Source organism: Pseudorasbora parva, chromosome 4 (assembly GCF_024679245.1).
Source record: "Pseudorasbora parva isolate DD20220531a chromosome 4, ASM2467924v1, whole genome shotgun sequence".
NCBI classification, from domain to species: Eukaryota; Metazoa; Chordata; class Actinopteri; order Cypriniformes; family Gobionidae; genus Pseudorasbora; species Pseudorasbora parva.
In genome coordinates this window covers 27250543-27267764 of record NC_090175.1, presented here as the reverse complement: position 1 = coordinate 27267764, position 17222 = coordinate 27250543, and the positions used below count along the sequence as shown (strand labels likewise).

At 36.9% G+C, this 17222-nt stretch overlaps 1 protein-coding gene across 1 annotated transcript in view; it reads left to right on the top strand.

Moving 5' to 3' along the window:
* nlgn4xa (neuroligin 4 X-linked a) overlaps nt 1-17222 on the top strand; it is a 159094-nt gene that overhangs the window by 107592 nt on the left and 34280 nt on the right. The gene's annotated exons all lie outside the window — the stretch shown is intronic.

Below are 17222 nucleotides of genomic sequence, written 5' to 3'. Positions count from 1 at the left end.
GGTAAAAATCGGGCCGACTCCCCGAACTTTTTCCCGAAAATTATCGTAAGGACGGGAGGTGCTCTTAACGTGCTCTGCTCATCTTGTATTTCCTCTCACATGGTGCGAGCCGTGACCATACCAGCATCCACGATGTCCATGCGTGAATGAAAAAAAAATCGCCTGCGAGTTCGTACGACAGCAAAAAACGCACTGTGTACGCCCACCTTAAGAAAACAGGACGTCTCAGTTGTTGTATTAAAAGTTCTTAATTTTGCGGTTCTCTCAATTCTATAATTTGAAGAACAATTTAAAATAATATTGTGTAAAAGCACGACGCAGCAGCTGTTCGCTGATGAAAAATCTTATGGAAATACTCGTAAACAAGCAAATCTCAAATTAAACAGCATTATCTCTGGCGCCTTTAGTGTCAGAATTCGCTCACTCGTTTTCATTCACTCCTTTAAGTGAATTAGTGGAGTAATGGAGAATGAATGAGGGTATACAGGGCGAATCGGGCAGCGGTTAATTCATTCAGTGCAAGACTCTGATAGTGCGTTGGGAGTAAGAGTGATTCAAAAGCATAAGGAGTCATTTGCTCTCGAAGCGCTCTCGCTGTATTTATGAGCCGATTGTTCTGCGCAGAGCTGGTGTGTCGAACAAGTCTCTTCCTCCATTGCTCGTACTACAACGGCTGTACACTCATTATTGCGGTGCATTGTGGGATTGAATTAGTGCACTCAAAAATGTCCACTATGGTTTCGGACACCACAACAAAAGGCTGTCCCATCAAATAGTGCCCGATTTAAGGGTATAGGGAGTGATTTCGAACACAGCTAGGGATTAACAAGATAACTAATGAGACGACAGGTGAACTAAATGACTAATCAGGCAACTCAGTAAAACTAGGTCACAGCATAAATAAACATAACTCAGAAGCTCCCCCTCCTGGAAGGCATGACCTTGCGCAGTAAAGAGTTCAGAGGAGGGAGGGGCTCTGGAGGAGGATGAGGGACTAGAAGTCCAAGGGGGCCCCAGGGCGGAGTTGAAGGTGGGCGGAGCCATGGTGGACACCCGATGGAGACACTGAAGATGGAAATCCAGGTGGAGCTGACGAGTCAAAGACCTCATGCTGGAGACCAAGATCGAGCTGCAGTGACAAGAATCCGAAGTGGAATGTGGGAACCTGAAGACTGAAGTGGAGCCAGTAGGACTGAGGAAGAATTAAGTGCCATAAGGAAGGCTGAGCCAGACAGAACAGAAGGAGCAGACAGGAAGATGTCTAACCAAGGCAGAGCCTGTGGGATGAGGGAGCTCGGTGGAGTCGTAAGGATGATGGTTTCCAGTGGAGCCAAGGATTTCCGATGATTTCAAATGTGGAGCCAGGAGTTCCTCTGGACTAGGCAGAGCTGGTGGCCTGAAGGACTAAAGCAGATCCACACAGTTCAGTGCATAAGATAAAGAGGGACTGAAGAGGACCAGGGGAGGTAGAGCTGAGGAACTGGCTGTTAGAGGAGGCGGGAGAGAGAAGCTGGGAGGAATCACAGGAGATTCAGGGCTGGACGGAACCAGCAGGGTCTGGAGGAACAGGGCGATATCCACAAACACCTCCAATAATACAAAACATTTTCCAAAGGCCATGGCAATCCCATCCACCGTGGTGGGGTTCTGGGTGGGGCTTTCTTCCCAGCCCTCAACCTCTGGTAACTCTCCCTGGCCAACACACGATGAAGTCGTGGCGGAGAGCTGCTCTCTGAGTAGAGCTGCTCTCTGAGTAGAGCTAGTATCGTCCTCAACCGAGACGGTGGTGAATGGAAGTTGTAGTTAAGCAGCACCCACTGCACAAATGCAGCAAAAACTTCCCTTGGACCATCCACCAATGGTTGGTCTGTGTTGTGTGTCTGCATAAAGTCCAGAATGTGGTTTTTCAGTGCCCAATCTCCCTGTTCTAGGCACAGCAGGTGTACAGGAGGAATATCCATGACAAAAAAAGCGAAACAAAAACGCAGCAAAAAGAATCACTGTTTAGTCTGTTCTCCTGTCACGGGTAGTGTGTATAAACAGCATGAAGACGAAGGAAATTCAAAAGAACATTTTTTTAACTCTGTCCTGTCAGCAAATTTTTTATTTATTTTTTGTATTTAAAGTTGTCAGCCAGCATTTTTTTTTTTTTTGTGGTAATTTTGACAAAAAAAAATGTTATAGTCCCCAGAATATTTTGTTGTATTATTGTACAGTTATTCTGAGCCATGATAATGGATATGGCTTGATGTGGCACTATACATGTCCTACAAAAGATTAAAACAAATCAAAATGTAAAATAAAAATGACATTTAAGTCAGCAGATGCGAAGCAACATATGATTAAAGGTATAATTTCCATGTTATTCAGAGTTTTTGTCCTAACCAGCCATGACAGCCATACAGTGACAGGGGATTATATTTTAGAAATTTTGCGATGTTGTTACTGGTACAAAAACATATAAAGTATAACAGTTATAATGCCAGGTACTTACTGTGTGATTTATTAAATGTTAAAATAATTTATTTTGAGTTTAAATATCACTTATCATGTCCTTTAAAGCCATACTGAAAGTGACAAAAGATAACTCACCTCAGATCTTGAAAATATATTTGGTGATAATATAGCATAACAAGATATGTATAGTATTCTTTTTTTTTGTTCATCTGCATCACACATTTTCACACACGGCAGCCCACGACAGTAGACTTGGTGAACATAAGAATCTTACTGATCATAAACTTCTGAACAATATGTGTATTGTTTCTGAACGAAGGATGGTAAATAGCACATTGGGGATTCATACAGGTATGGACTAGATTTATTTTGCCACAGACGTCTTGAGAATAACCACATTCAGTCTGAGAAAATAGAGTAAAAAGGGGGAAAAAAGAGTATGTTAAGAATATATCATGGTCCAGAAAAAGACATCATCCATCAAAATATGTCTATCTGACAATTGCAGAATGGCAGCAAGTGGAGCAGAAAGAGGACTCCATCAATTACCGCTGAGGTTTTTGCTGATAGATGGGGAATATTTTGTCCTTTTCAACATCATGCCCCTGAAGCTTATCCTACTCTCACACAATGTTGCCAGAACTTAGTCTAATAGAGTCATATATTAAAGACTTACTTATTTGCGCCTCGGGGGCCAAAGATAAAACACCTACCCGTAAGGGGTAAAGATTCTACATCTTGCAGTGGCTAATTTTATAACCATCTATGGAAATTAATTCATAAATTTATGAATCCAATTACATTCGCGCCACAAATTGGTCCAAGTGAGTACAGTCTGAGGTCTACCCACCTCTTAACTCAGACATTCGCACACACACAAACATAAACTTCCTCTTGAACTTATATGAGAACTTATTAAGAGTTATGCACTGTACATTCCCTCAGCTTTAGGGCATTTTTTTTTTTATACCGTAGGATCCTGCAAGCCTTGCAGTCCTTCTCTTAGGGGTGTCAAATAGATTCTAATTACCTCGGCAGAATTAAATGAACATACGCTAATGGATCATGGGAGGCATAGCCTGGCTCCAAGGATGTGTAACCAATTGCACTCTTCACGGTTCAGAGGGACTAGAGGAGCTGGAGGACTCACTTCAGACCTTCTGTATGTATTACCTCACTATATCCTTTTAAACCCAATGAAAGTCTATTAGGCTATTTCTCAGAAAGAGAAAGAAAGAGAGAAATTGAGAGGCATATATCATGCTCTTTGTGGGGAAGGGCACTGCAGTTCCCTGCTGTCTGTAGTTTTTCTCTCTTCTGAAATGACCAGGATCTGAATGCGCATAGTACTGTCTACTTAACCCTCTTTGGTATGGACATATATCATGTTCCCTTCCTAAGAATTCAAAAATAAATACATTCTGGTAAGGTCAGACTTTAAAGACACTGATAATATGCTGTAGGTAGAATTAGATTTCCTCTATCCAAGAGAACATTTAGTAACACTTTGATGAAGAGTATCGATTATGTATCGATATGTATGTATATTATGCATTATAAATGCATGCCTAATTCCTTATAAAAAACCTTATAATATGTTGTATCGCCTGATAAATAATCATAACAATAGTTACAATACAGCATAATACTACACAAATGAAGCCTGCATGCATAAAACATTATAAGGGTATTCTTAATGCATTATAATGCTCCCATCATGCCTTACAAATAACCTTATAATGTGTTGTATCATCTCATAAATAATTGTAACAAAAGCAATACTAACTCCTCAGATCAGATTCAGAAGATGAAAAAAATAAATAAACATGGATGAATGGAGTAGAATGAGTCCATCAACACTCCCAAAGCTTGCACAGTCCTGGGTGGACATTTCATTTGTTAACATTTGACAGTTTTGATTTATCTGCTGTCTAAAGTTTGATGATTGTGTTATTTTACATCGGCAAAAGCAATGCTTCTATGGTTCTGTATCTCTCACATAAAAGATAAAAAATATTAAAAGAAAAAGAAAAGATATATATATATATATATATATATATATATATATATATATATATATATATATATATATATATATATATATATATATATATATATATATATATATATATATATATATATACCAAATATTGTGACATATTGCAGTTTACGTAATCACATGACAGGAAAGTAAAAAAATAAAATAAAAAAATAATCAAAAATACAGAAATAAAAAATGAATGGTTGAGAAAGCTCAAAAGCTGGATTGCTCAGACACTGATTTCAAGTTTAACTGTAAAAGACTGTAAGAACGTGACAGTAAAAACCTATTAATTGGTTAACAGTAAGCTCACCTACTATATACAGAAGAACAAAACTATAAGTCTAACCTTACATTTCAGAAAAATACTGTTAAATGTACCATTTTGGCAGTAAAAAGAACAAATCAACTTATTTATTTATTACTTTACTTTTTTCTTATCAGTTACTGTAGGGTTCTGTCACATCGTATGTTGTTAAGTGAATGAAATTGCATTATTTTAGTGTCATGATGGTGTTTTGTACTGTTTGCACCTTCTATATTTACCTCATCTTGTGGAAATACTTGTGATGAACTTTGATTCATCATGTGCTTTTCTCTTTAACTCTTTTTCTCTTTAATATATGTGTGTGTGTGTGTGTGTGTGTGTGTGTGTGTGTGTGTGTGTGTGTGTGTGTGTGTGTGTGTGTGTGTGTGGATTAGCACGTTGGTCTTGTGAATAAATGTTCTATATTTGGTGTTATAAAAAGAAAAGATAGTAAATGTACAGTAGGACTGCATATTTTTTTGTGGAATGTGCTTTACTGTGGAGAAAGTGTGAATAACTCTATTAGCTGCAAATTTCTAATCACTACAGGGTGCATACAACTACATATAAGTGTCCACTACAACTTAATTGCAATTTAATACATGTTTAATCTTTATTTTATTTTTTTATTTTTATTTTGACCTTTTATTATACATTTTGTTTTAGTTTTTTACTTCCTGTAGACAATATACTATATATCACTTAATATGTATTTTAAATACTATAATAATGCTTTGAATGAGTCTTACCTATCTTCCCTTCTCTACCTTCTCTTATAAAATAACCTTTTTTATCATAGTAAAATCTTCATATTGTTCCCAACAAAAGTATTGTTTAGCATTAAAACATGTTTAAGATTAGTGGTCAGGCAGTTGATTTATTAAATGGGAAGCTATTTCCTCACAAAAACAGTGTAGGGAAGCCTCGTCTTCAATGATATCCTTGTGTACCAGCGTTAGCATTTGCCATAGTTTTTTTTTTTTTTTTTGGCTAAAGGTTGCGAGCTTGCCTGCCAGTGCCCTTGGCTTATATCACTTGTTTCTGCTTCTTTCCTGTGTTTTGATCCAGAGGTATTATATTTTTTTCAGAATACAATGGAGACTTCAGCACACAATGGTACTGAAAGAGAGTACTACATGAAAGATTGTGGGATCTCATAGACAGCCTTTGAGAAGCAGGAATCCTTGCTTATATAGACCTTGAATGACTTCAGGAGGGCAGTCACCCAAGTGCATTCATCTAAAATGCATGCAGTTCACCATATAATGTGCCAGACTTTACAATGAATAATGTAATTTGATCTGTGAACCGGGATTTCGTTTCATGGTACTTTGATGTTCAAGGTACTACTTTATTATATATCCATTAATCTATGCATATTTAAGGAATATATACAGTGATGTCCAGGCATCTTGGACCCATCAGGTGTGACTGCAGAAAGCATAAAATGAAATGAAGGAGTATCTAAAATAAACAAGCTTTAATAAATTCAGCAAGAGCACGCAGGAGATTTCAGGAGTAAGATTATTACACAACCACATAAAGACAATACCGGAAAAAGAAACTTAATGAACAGAGGGTTACAATTCACAAAGATAATTAACATAGCCAGAAACATGTCAATCAAAAACCATGGAGACAAACTAGCAAAGTGAACACAAGCAAGTAGGAATGGAACACAGTGAAAACAAAAAAACAACTAACAAACATGTTAAATGATCACAGTGGGATTCCAAACTGATTATTTACTCATTAAAAATACTCTGAAACACTATGCAAAATTATTGAGAAAGGTTTAAGATAATGAACTAAGCACATTTGTGATATTGACCTTGACCAAATGGTCAGATGTTCTTTCTTCCATTGAAGCACAAGATGTACTTTGGATCATTTGCACATAATTCTGGAAAGGATGATCATCACATTTTACACAAACTTGTGGGGGCTATGCCAGCTCGAAAGCTTTGGTAAGGAAAGCATTCTAAATTGTGACATGCAGGGTGAGCGAGAGCCGTAAGAGAGTGACGCGAAGCCGGTTAGTATTTGGATGATGAGCGCCAGCTGCGCTTCACACCGGTCTCAGATCTCTCACGGAGGAGTGACGGGAGCCTAAAAGGAGGAGCAACGACAGTGAAGAAAGAAAGAGGATAAGGCCTGGTTTTTATGTTATGTTTATGTTTCATTGTGTGTGTGCGACAGCCATCCATGAGGAGGTTACCGTTTTTCATTTAGTTTATTTTAAGATTAAAAGTTTGTTGAACATCCCACCTCATTCTTCCAATATCAACACACTCCGTTACATTGGTGCCGAAAGGAAGGAGGGACGTGCTACTGGAGAGCTCTCACTGCTGAGGGGGATTGCGGTACTGAGGAGGTCGGGCGGTGCTGATGAGAGAACACCGAGAGTGGCTGCCCGAGGCGGTGGTCCTGTAGCAAATGAAGAGCAGTGGGACAGAGAGCTTGCTGCCATGCCCCTACGTCGAGGTGGGGTGGCTGCTGTCTGAGAAGGAGTGGAACAGTCGCTGGCATTTGCTGTGGGCTGGAGCCTGCTGCCGTCCGTCATGATGGGAAGGAGTAGGGAGCGCGGGACTCTCTGTCGGCTGCCCTCAACCGGAGAAGCAGGGGGTGGAGGAGAAGCGAGCTGTCTACCGAGCGGGGAAGAACCTCTCGACTGTCTGAGGATCGAGAGGCAGTGTGTCCAAGAACCGGACCAAGATTTCTTTCTTTCTCTTCTCTCTTCTCTCCCCTCTTTCATCTTTGTTGCTCCTTACTCTTCCGTCTCCTTTTTCTCTCGCCTCGTCTGTCTTTACCTCTGAGTGGTGTGGCTGTCGAGACTGTAACTTCCGGTTTCTCACAAGTTTCTGAGAGTTTTTTTCGAGTATGGGTCAGCTTGACGTTAATAGAGAGGAATAATGGACTCTTCTCCCGGTAGGGTGCGCGCGCGTGACTAGAGCGAGAGAGGGAATGCACGCCCATAAACACTCTCAGCTGCAGATTCAGTCGTCCGTGAACACTTTTGACGTGCAGCGCTACACTTTATTCCTATGGGTGACATCAAGCGACTTCAACGCTTCAGCACAGCATTCCGGGAAGGCAGCGCTGCATTTGAAGCGGTTTGAACACAGAAATGACGGGAAGCTTCACAACATCGCTTCAGTCGCGTCGCAAAGTGGATTTTACCGGTCACTGCTGTCACAGGACTTCACCAAATCATACCAAAGAAGTGTGTTTTTGACGGAGCAGTCCCAGCGATAAAGGTTCGGTCCTGCTTTGGAAGCAGCCGGTGAGTAAAACTGCTTCAAATGTCTATGCTGTTGGCTATCGTCGCTTTGGCTAAACATCAGTAAACGACACGATCGCGTGCTTCGTCATTCCAATGCGCTAAAGGTTACTCCATTGTTGTTCTATGTATAACGTTACACTAGTCTGCTACTGCTAAGGTTTAGTCGCATACAATAGTCCATAAACTGAATCATGTCCTCATAAACTGCGAGTAAAGACACACAAATGTTGACAGGCCACTAAATACAGTACATACCACAGAGACGGACGTCCTGCTGTTTCTGTTTCTCCTGTTAAATTTATTTCAGCCTCCGAATTTGATTCTGGATCATATATCTATTAGCTGAGATCGATAGCCATGGGTTTGTCCACACTTGAGGACGTCACCGTTTTGTGCACATTTGTCATTCTTTAGCTCCGCCCACACGATATGCCTCCAGGCGTTTGTTTTTTTCCGGAAAGACTCGGTACAGCCTATATTTCTTTTATAAATATAATAAAACTAAAGACTTTTCGGAGATAAGAAGGATGCAATACTTCTCTATAGGTACTCAAGATTGACATGAGATTGACTGAAACTGAGTTTTTCACCCCCCCTTTAAGATTAAAAGTTTGTTGAACATTCACCAGTTCTCGCCTTCTTCTTCCCATATCAACATACTCCATTACATAAATATTAACATTTTAAGATTTTAAACAGAGGTCCTGATTATCTGTGGTCATAAAAAATCCCATGATGTCCATCGAAAAGAGTAGGACTGTAACTTGCCCATTGGCCACTGTCCATCATCATGGCCTCTTGATGTCATCCTCATATATATATGACTGGCTTCATCTCCTCTCCACCAATAAGCTTGTGTGTGATGAGTGTTCTGCCGCACAATGGTTGCCGTTGCATCACCGAGGTGGATGCTGCACATTGGTGGAGGTTGAGAAAATTCCCCCTTCGACATGTTCCATACTAAGACTTTTCTATCTGTACCTATCTTAATAACAAGCAGGAAGATGCAGAATAGCTGTGGAGAAGTTAACTCACAGAACTGGAGCATTTACCCTGCAAAATTGTAAACTGTTATGCAGCAGACAGACAGCAGCACTAGTTGTAGAGAAATAGACACTTTCTGAGCTGCACAATTCTCACTAAATAAAGAACAGATGGTGCTTTCACTACACATCAGACAGACTCCCTGATAATTACACATGCTCATTTTAATCACTGTGTCTCAGTGTTTCAGGCAATAGGTGTGCTGGTGTGCAATTTCTTCTTCTTTTTTTCTGTTACACCATTTGACTGACACTTACATCTTCATAAAACCATTTTATGTTTTACTATATTTTATTCAAATTTTAGATGTTTTGTTTTTTTCCATTTTTTTAATTATGTTTTGCAGACAAATCTGGTTATGAAACACTCACAGAGATGTGAATCCAGATATTAATCTTGAAGAACATTGTGACAGAGTGAATCAATTGCAGCTGAGTCAGGGAAGATGGTGGGCTGTTATACTGAAACAAACAGGAAGGCCCGGACACACTTGGTGCTAGACAGTTACCATAGGTGGTGTAAAACAAGCAATAGGGATTTGTGCTTTTGTTTCATGAAAAAAAAAAAAAAAAAGATAGTCATAAATTATCTAAATCATGCAGTCTGACATCCTGCAAGCATATCATCAGAACAGGACCTCAGGCTGACGGCACAGTTCTACATTAAGTCCAAAGTGACAGACTGAATCCTGTTGTTTACTCAGAGCCAGTGGCGTAAACCATATGATTCATTCATACATACACACACACACACACACACACACACACACACACACACACACACACACACACACACACACACACACACACACACACACACACACACACACACACACACACACACACACACATACATACATACATACATATATATGTATTGTGCATTGCAATCCTATGTGATTACGTAAACTGCAATTTGTCACAATATTTGGTTGTGTGTATATATATATATATATATATATATATATATATATATATATATATATATATATATATATATATATATATATATATATATATATATATATATATATATATATATTAATCTTTGGCTCATATATATATATACCAAATATTGTGACATATTGCAGTTTACGTAATCACAATGACAGGGAAGTAAAAATAAAAAATAAAAAAAATAATCAAAAATACAGAAATAAAAAATGAATTGTTGAGAAAGCTCAAAAGCTGGATTGCTCAGACACTGATTTCAAGTTTAACTGTAAAAGACTGTAAGAACGTGACAGTAAAAACCTATTAATTGGTTAACAGTAAGCTCACCTACTATATACAGAAGAACAAAACTATAAGTCTAACCTTATATTTCAGAAAAATACTGTTAAATGTACCCTTTTGGCAGTAAAAAGAACAAATCAACTTATTTATTTATTACTTTACTTTTTTCTTATCAGTTACTGTAGGGTTCTGTCACATCGTATGTTGTTAAGTGAATGAAATTGCATTATTTTAGTGTCATGATGGTGTTTTGTACTGTTTGCACCTTCTTTATTTACCTCATCTTGTGGAAATACTTGTGATGAACTTTGATTCATCATGTGCTTTTCTCTTTAACACTAGGGTTATTATGGTGGATGTCAGTACATGTTAAAAGTATAAAACAGATTGTAGTAGCAGAATGGATTTGCCAATTCAACAGAAAGGGGCTGCTGAATGTTTTAAAATGTAATTTATTTATTCTTTGTTAATTACAGGTTGTTCTGTAAATATATTTAGTGTATTCTGTTTACATAATTAGTCTGGCAACACTCTAAAGAATAGTGCTAAGTAGTACTAAAAGTGATTCTTTGGCTCATAGTCATAGGGAAACCACTATAAACCAAATATTGGTGCTTCAGTGCTTCTTCAGCGGTTCTTCAGTTATTCTTTGGCATGGTTAAGGTGCTAAAGCACCACTGCTGTACAAATAACACGTTAAGCCCCTTTCAAATTTCTTTACTAGCCAAATAATTACTGTTGGGGCTGTTTAGCACTATTTAAGTTTAAGAAATAAAATGCAATACACTCTTGCGGGTTCTACATAGCACCATTTTTAAAAAGTTGCTGTAGAGCACCTTTAAAGATATGGTGGGCTAAAAGTGGTTCTTGGCTCGTAATCATAGGGGAACCACTTTTTTGATTGCTGTGTTCTTTTTTTTTGTTTTAACTTCCATTTGGAATGTGAACTGTAATCCATCTGCCATTGTATTGCCAATGTCCTAATACATACAGATTTCAGCAAATGTACAATTTGAAAGTTTTCCCAAGCCTGTAAATATCAGATTGCTATGTTAAATACACCCACTGAGATATATAATACCCATTTTATTTATACCAGTCCATTGGTTTTCTTACATTAGTCTTACAGTAGTGTGCAAATAATATGTGGTTTTAATGGTAATCCACTCAGTAATGATATCTGTAGCCGTTACATTACAAGTGATTGTTTCTCTTGGCAGATTTGACATTCAACTCATTTTTTCTTGCATTATGATTATGCTTAAGGTTTGAGAAGATTAAGATATTTCATTTGAGCTGGAAGAAATCGGTATACATGTAAATAAATGTATTTACTTATCATTTATTTATTTATTTATTTATTTATTTTATGATCTTGTGCATCATTCTCCTAGTATCTGCGCATAAAAATAAACAAACAAATTCAACTGTTACTGCAAGCAGGCATAAAAAGATGGGCTCTGTTTACTTGGCAAGGCTTCAAACACACAGATAAAGAAATTAAGCAGCAATGCCAAATGGACCCTTTAACCCGTTATGATTTTCTGTAAAAGCCAAGTGTTTATTGTTTTGTTTGTGCTTGGTACTCTACAAGATATGATTTATTCATGTCCAACTGTAATGAAACATAAATGTATATTGAACAGAAAAAAACCCAAAGGTTATATGTTTATGGATATGCAATATGCAATATGGATAAAAGTAACACATTTCTAGTATTTTTATCGGTTTTAAATTGCATCATCTATCATAATCATAGTGGAATTAAAAAAACAAAACAAGAAAAAAACAAAAAACATTGATTTAATTTGCTGTTCACTAATAGCAATTGACATGCAGTGAGTTTATCAGAGATTGTTTGGTAGTTTTCATGCATCATCATAGTCTTTTTTTTCCGAATAAGGGTGTAATTCACCAAAAACAAAAAGAAGAAAATTATAATCATGTGATGGGGTTTCTTTCTAACACAAAATTATACTTTTTGAGCAAAGTGCTTACGGTTCATATGATTACACTAATACACTATTTGGCACTTTCAAGTGTCAAAAAGTGCACCATACAAGTTGAATAAAGTCTTTTGAAACTAATAGCTTGCATGACATGTTACTCTTTCTCCACCATTGACAGAATTTTCTGGCAATTCACGTTTCCACTGTTATGGGTGTGCTATTATATAATTTCTGAAAGAGTACAAAATCTTTGGATCAAAACACAAGGGAAGAAAAATCAGGAGCGATAGATGTGGACTGCATCCAGAATTGCATACTTTCCAACCTACATATAGTAGGCGAAAAACAGTATGTGAAAAGAAGTATGTCCAAATTCACAGTATTAATAGAAGAGTATAGGCAAAGAGTACCCAGTTTTCCGGCAAGATTCTAAAGTGTGCATACGACACTTTATTATCCCATAAGGACACTGTGATGATTTGTGAATAGCGTCGACATGACGTTACTGAAAATTACAAATGGTGCAGGCTGGCAACTTAATTAAAAAATATAGGCAGGGAAACAGTTATGTGAAAAAATATATTTCATATTTCACAGATAGCTAAATTATACTTGTTTCAAAGGACATTGGCTTAAGTGTGAGTACATGAAGAGAGTATTTTGATTTTTGCATGTACTATCCCTTTTAGTCTTTATTCAATCAAAATCTGGGTTGTTAATCACTGTGACCGTATCATTGAGTCAGTGAATTGAACTTGAGATCCGGAACATTCCATTTTGTGTACTAATTAGTCTGACCGTTTTTGTGAACTGGATCAACTGATTCATCTGACTCAAAAGAACTATTCACTTACAAAACAGTCGTAGCTACTTCTCTCATTAACAGAAGAGATGCATTCACTCTCATTACACTGAAGAATATATATAAATCCACCTTTTGTATTCCACAGTAGAAAGTCAAACAAGCTTTGCTCAATCTTATTTCACTGAGAACACTTTTTTTTGCCCAGAGTGAATTTGTATGGACACTATCATCTCAACAGGAGATTGAGGTCTAGTGTGAATTCAGTGGTATGAGTTGATAGACGGATGTCAATTTCTCATCAGCTCTAATGGCGATCATTATAACTGGCACATGCACCTTAGATATGCCAAACCAGACTTCATTACAGCTATTCTGACGTCACTCTGAAACAAAGACAGTGACCAATAAAGCCTCAAATAAGCTTCTTGGTATGCATGACCTGACCTCGATTGAGCTAATCCAGAATGCTCCTCTCACTTCTTCTTGGAAAATTAACATTTCATCTGAGAGAATCAAAGGGATTCCTGACAGTGAGAGCAATTAGACACTATTACCATCTGCCTGTCAGAATATGGGTTTTAATTTATTTTATTTCTTTCTCTCTTTTGCATATTTTGATAAAATTATGATTTTTATATTTTGATAACTGCTGCTGAATGTACGCATTGAAGACAAAAGGAATAGTTGACATTATAGACAAGTTTTGATGGTTGTGGCTGTTATTGTGCAGTTATAATTATAGAAGGTGTCATCACAGAGAAATGGAATCAATATTCTTTCACTCACAGTTATTCCCTTGGATATGACGTAGTTACGATCAAAATCATACCAATCAATTTCTAGTGTGTTTGTATGTGTCTTGACTAAAGCTATGTTTATGGAACTAATCAATAGTCGTATAGAAGTAGCAGGACATCGGCAAGCCATATTTCATGAACTTTTCAATAAATGTGTACAAAATTCAGAACTGTCAGGTTTACTATACAAGGATGCATATACTATATTAGAGTTAGCTATACAAGGTGTTTTCATTTGATGCTTCAGCTCCCAAAGTCATTACAAATCTAAAGGACAAAAAGCAATAGCTGGTTTTCGATATGTGTGTACAGAAAGATATATTTATTATTAAAAAAATAATAACAATATATACAAAACAATACGGAGATTATGCACATCCCCGATGGGAAATATGGCTGCCTTGTTTTCAAGTGTGTCCAACTAGAATCTAATGCATTCACATAGCATAATGTGTGACTTTTGATTCAGCCTCGAGATTACTGTATCTTATCCTTTCTCTTCCTCCCCTGAGGTTTATCTGTATAGTTTGCGGTTCCGACATCATCCGTCCTCCTACTGGCCAGCATAAAAGGTACATAAAAGATTATGTGACTGTGTTACATTAAATTCCAGAGGTTTAGTTTTGGCTGATTGCTTTAGCCAAAGCTGTTGTTGTTTATTTTTTTTCACACAATAGTTTAATCCTTTGTTAACTTTGGTGTATTGAAGGAATCGTTCATCCAAAAAAGAATATTCTGTCATTATTTACTCCACACCTCTATGATATATATTAAATAAAAAAATAAAAAATAAAATAAAATGTTGAACAAGGAGAGAATCTTATATGGAACATAAAAGATGATATTTTAAAGAATGTTGTCAACAAAACAGTTTGACTTATATTATACGGACCAAATTATAGAATGGAAGTCAATAGGAACTGAAAATGTTTGGTTACTAATATTCTTCAAAATATCTTATTTTCTGTTCAGCAGATACAAAAAAATAAAGAGTAAAAGGTGACATAATTGCCATTTTTGGGTTGACTATCCCTTTTAATGTCTTCTTTTATGTTCCACATAACAAACACAATCTTCAAATATATATATATATATATATATATATATATATATATATATATATATATATATATATATACACACACACACACACTGCTTTTATCAAGCAAAAGCTACCCTGTCATGCTCTTGTGTTCCCTGTTTATTGCTGTTATGTTCCCTATTTATTTTACTGCCTCCCTAGAATTCATAACTGTCATTGCAGACATATTTGGGAATTGCTGCTTTAGTGCTGCTTACACTGCGGTGGTGACATCAGCGTGTGCACTCTTTCCTTCCATATATCCTGCTGAGGTGTGTTTGGGATACAGTTGGAAGTGTTTTAGCAACAGCAGCTTGCTGTGAGCCTGGCAAGATCTTTTTGTCACTGTCGCTCAGCCTTCTGATCTCTCCATAGTATTTGGAGGGGTGACCTACATTTCATCGTGCAGCTCTCGCTGGCTTCACCGTTTAATACAGCAAAGGATTAGCGAGGGTCTTACTTTGAACAAGTGCATCAATCCTTGTTGAATGTTAAGGAGTGTCTATCCAAACACTAATACAAAACTGTCCAGAACATGTAGCCAAGTATTAATGTAATACTCTGTGAAGGGGAAACAAATAAAGAAAAAAGAAAAAATACTAATGTCACATTAAGCTTTAGAAGAAGCACATATAGGGTATAGGATACATATAGGGCACCAAATCAACCAGAGCTGCCACTAGAGCTCCTTATATGTGCATGATGCACTTGTTGAGCTTTATGGAATATTCAGTATTTCTGGCCCTGTGAAAAGCTCCTGCCTTTCTTATATGTGTGATGTCTGCAGCAAAACACATTGCAGAAGATAGAAAGAAAACATTTTTGGAGACTGTCCAATTGGTCAATTATTATTGTCAGCATTTTATTGCAGCTTTCCATTGAATGTGTTGAATCCAGGCTCTTATTATAGTGTACCATGTTGTGAAATTCAATGTTTATTTTGTTTTTAAAGTTCAAATGAATTTTTTTAATGTTTCCTGCAAGGCTTGGACATCCGTTTTGAAATAAGTGAACCATCGTGAAAATTGTTACTCCTCCGTAAATGCTCAACTTCTTCAATCACATTAATATAAAGTGACATTCTGTAATATCATCTTACTTTGTAAGAACTATTTGGAAACATATACCGTTTATTGTGGTAAACAGGGTCACATGTTAGTTTAGGGTCAAATTCTCACTATTAACTACGATTTTTTTTGCCTCAATAAACCAAAAATGCGCCTCAAAAGTACTAATAAACAGTGGATATATCGTAGTAATATGCATAATAAGCAACTAGATAAAAGAGAATTGGATCCTAAACTGAAGTTCTACCTTATAAATTCCTTAATGACTATATTTAAATCAATCAAATGTGTATATCTTTTTCAATGAATTTGTGGTATGTCTGGCGTTAGTAAGCAGCAGTAAAGCACATGAGCAGGAGAAGTGAACTTTATGTATCTAGTTTTTGTTATTCGTACATCAAAATACATCAAAATCACTTTTGTTATTCGTACATCAAAATGGTAGTCCAACTTAATCCACTTATTAACACAACATACAGTTTGCACCAGCACAGACCCTCATTTGGCATTAAAAAAAACTACTGTCAGATTCGCTAAAGACACAGTAATAAATCAGAACTGAAAAGGCGTAGACGGTTATTTTTGCAGGTGACCTTATTGGATATATTTTTCATATACGTAACCACTTTAAAGTTATAAATATAAATGGACTCCCACAAAATAGTTTGATCACACTGTCTATTTGTCAGTCTATTACAAAATTATTTTTACCTTCTAGATAGTGTGACAGTGTCAGCAAGCTTACACAGACGCCCCAGCTCCTGATCCAAATCACTCTTTTCGGGTCGCCTTTGAAGAAGGCCTCTCAGAGTTGTTTGGGAGCTCGTAGAGTGACTTGGAGTGTATCTATTGCTGTAATTTGGGTGGATTTGTTGGCATAGCCAAAAGTTTGTTTATTTTTTATCATTTTTTAATATACACTGTAAATACTATTTGCACTCATTGAACAAAAAAAACTTTATTTGTGCACTTTTTGGAATAAACACTGGACTTTTGACTTCATTATCATGCTCATTTTTACACCTCCATCTGCCAGTGCATTTAGAGCAGTGGTGCTGCTACTGTGTGAAACATCTTTGGGGCCTTCTTTGTTTCAGTTGGCACACCACTGTCTCTGTTACACTAACTTATAGTGCTAATAAAAGCAAATGTGACA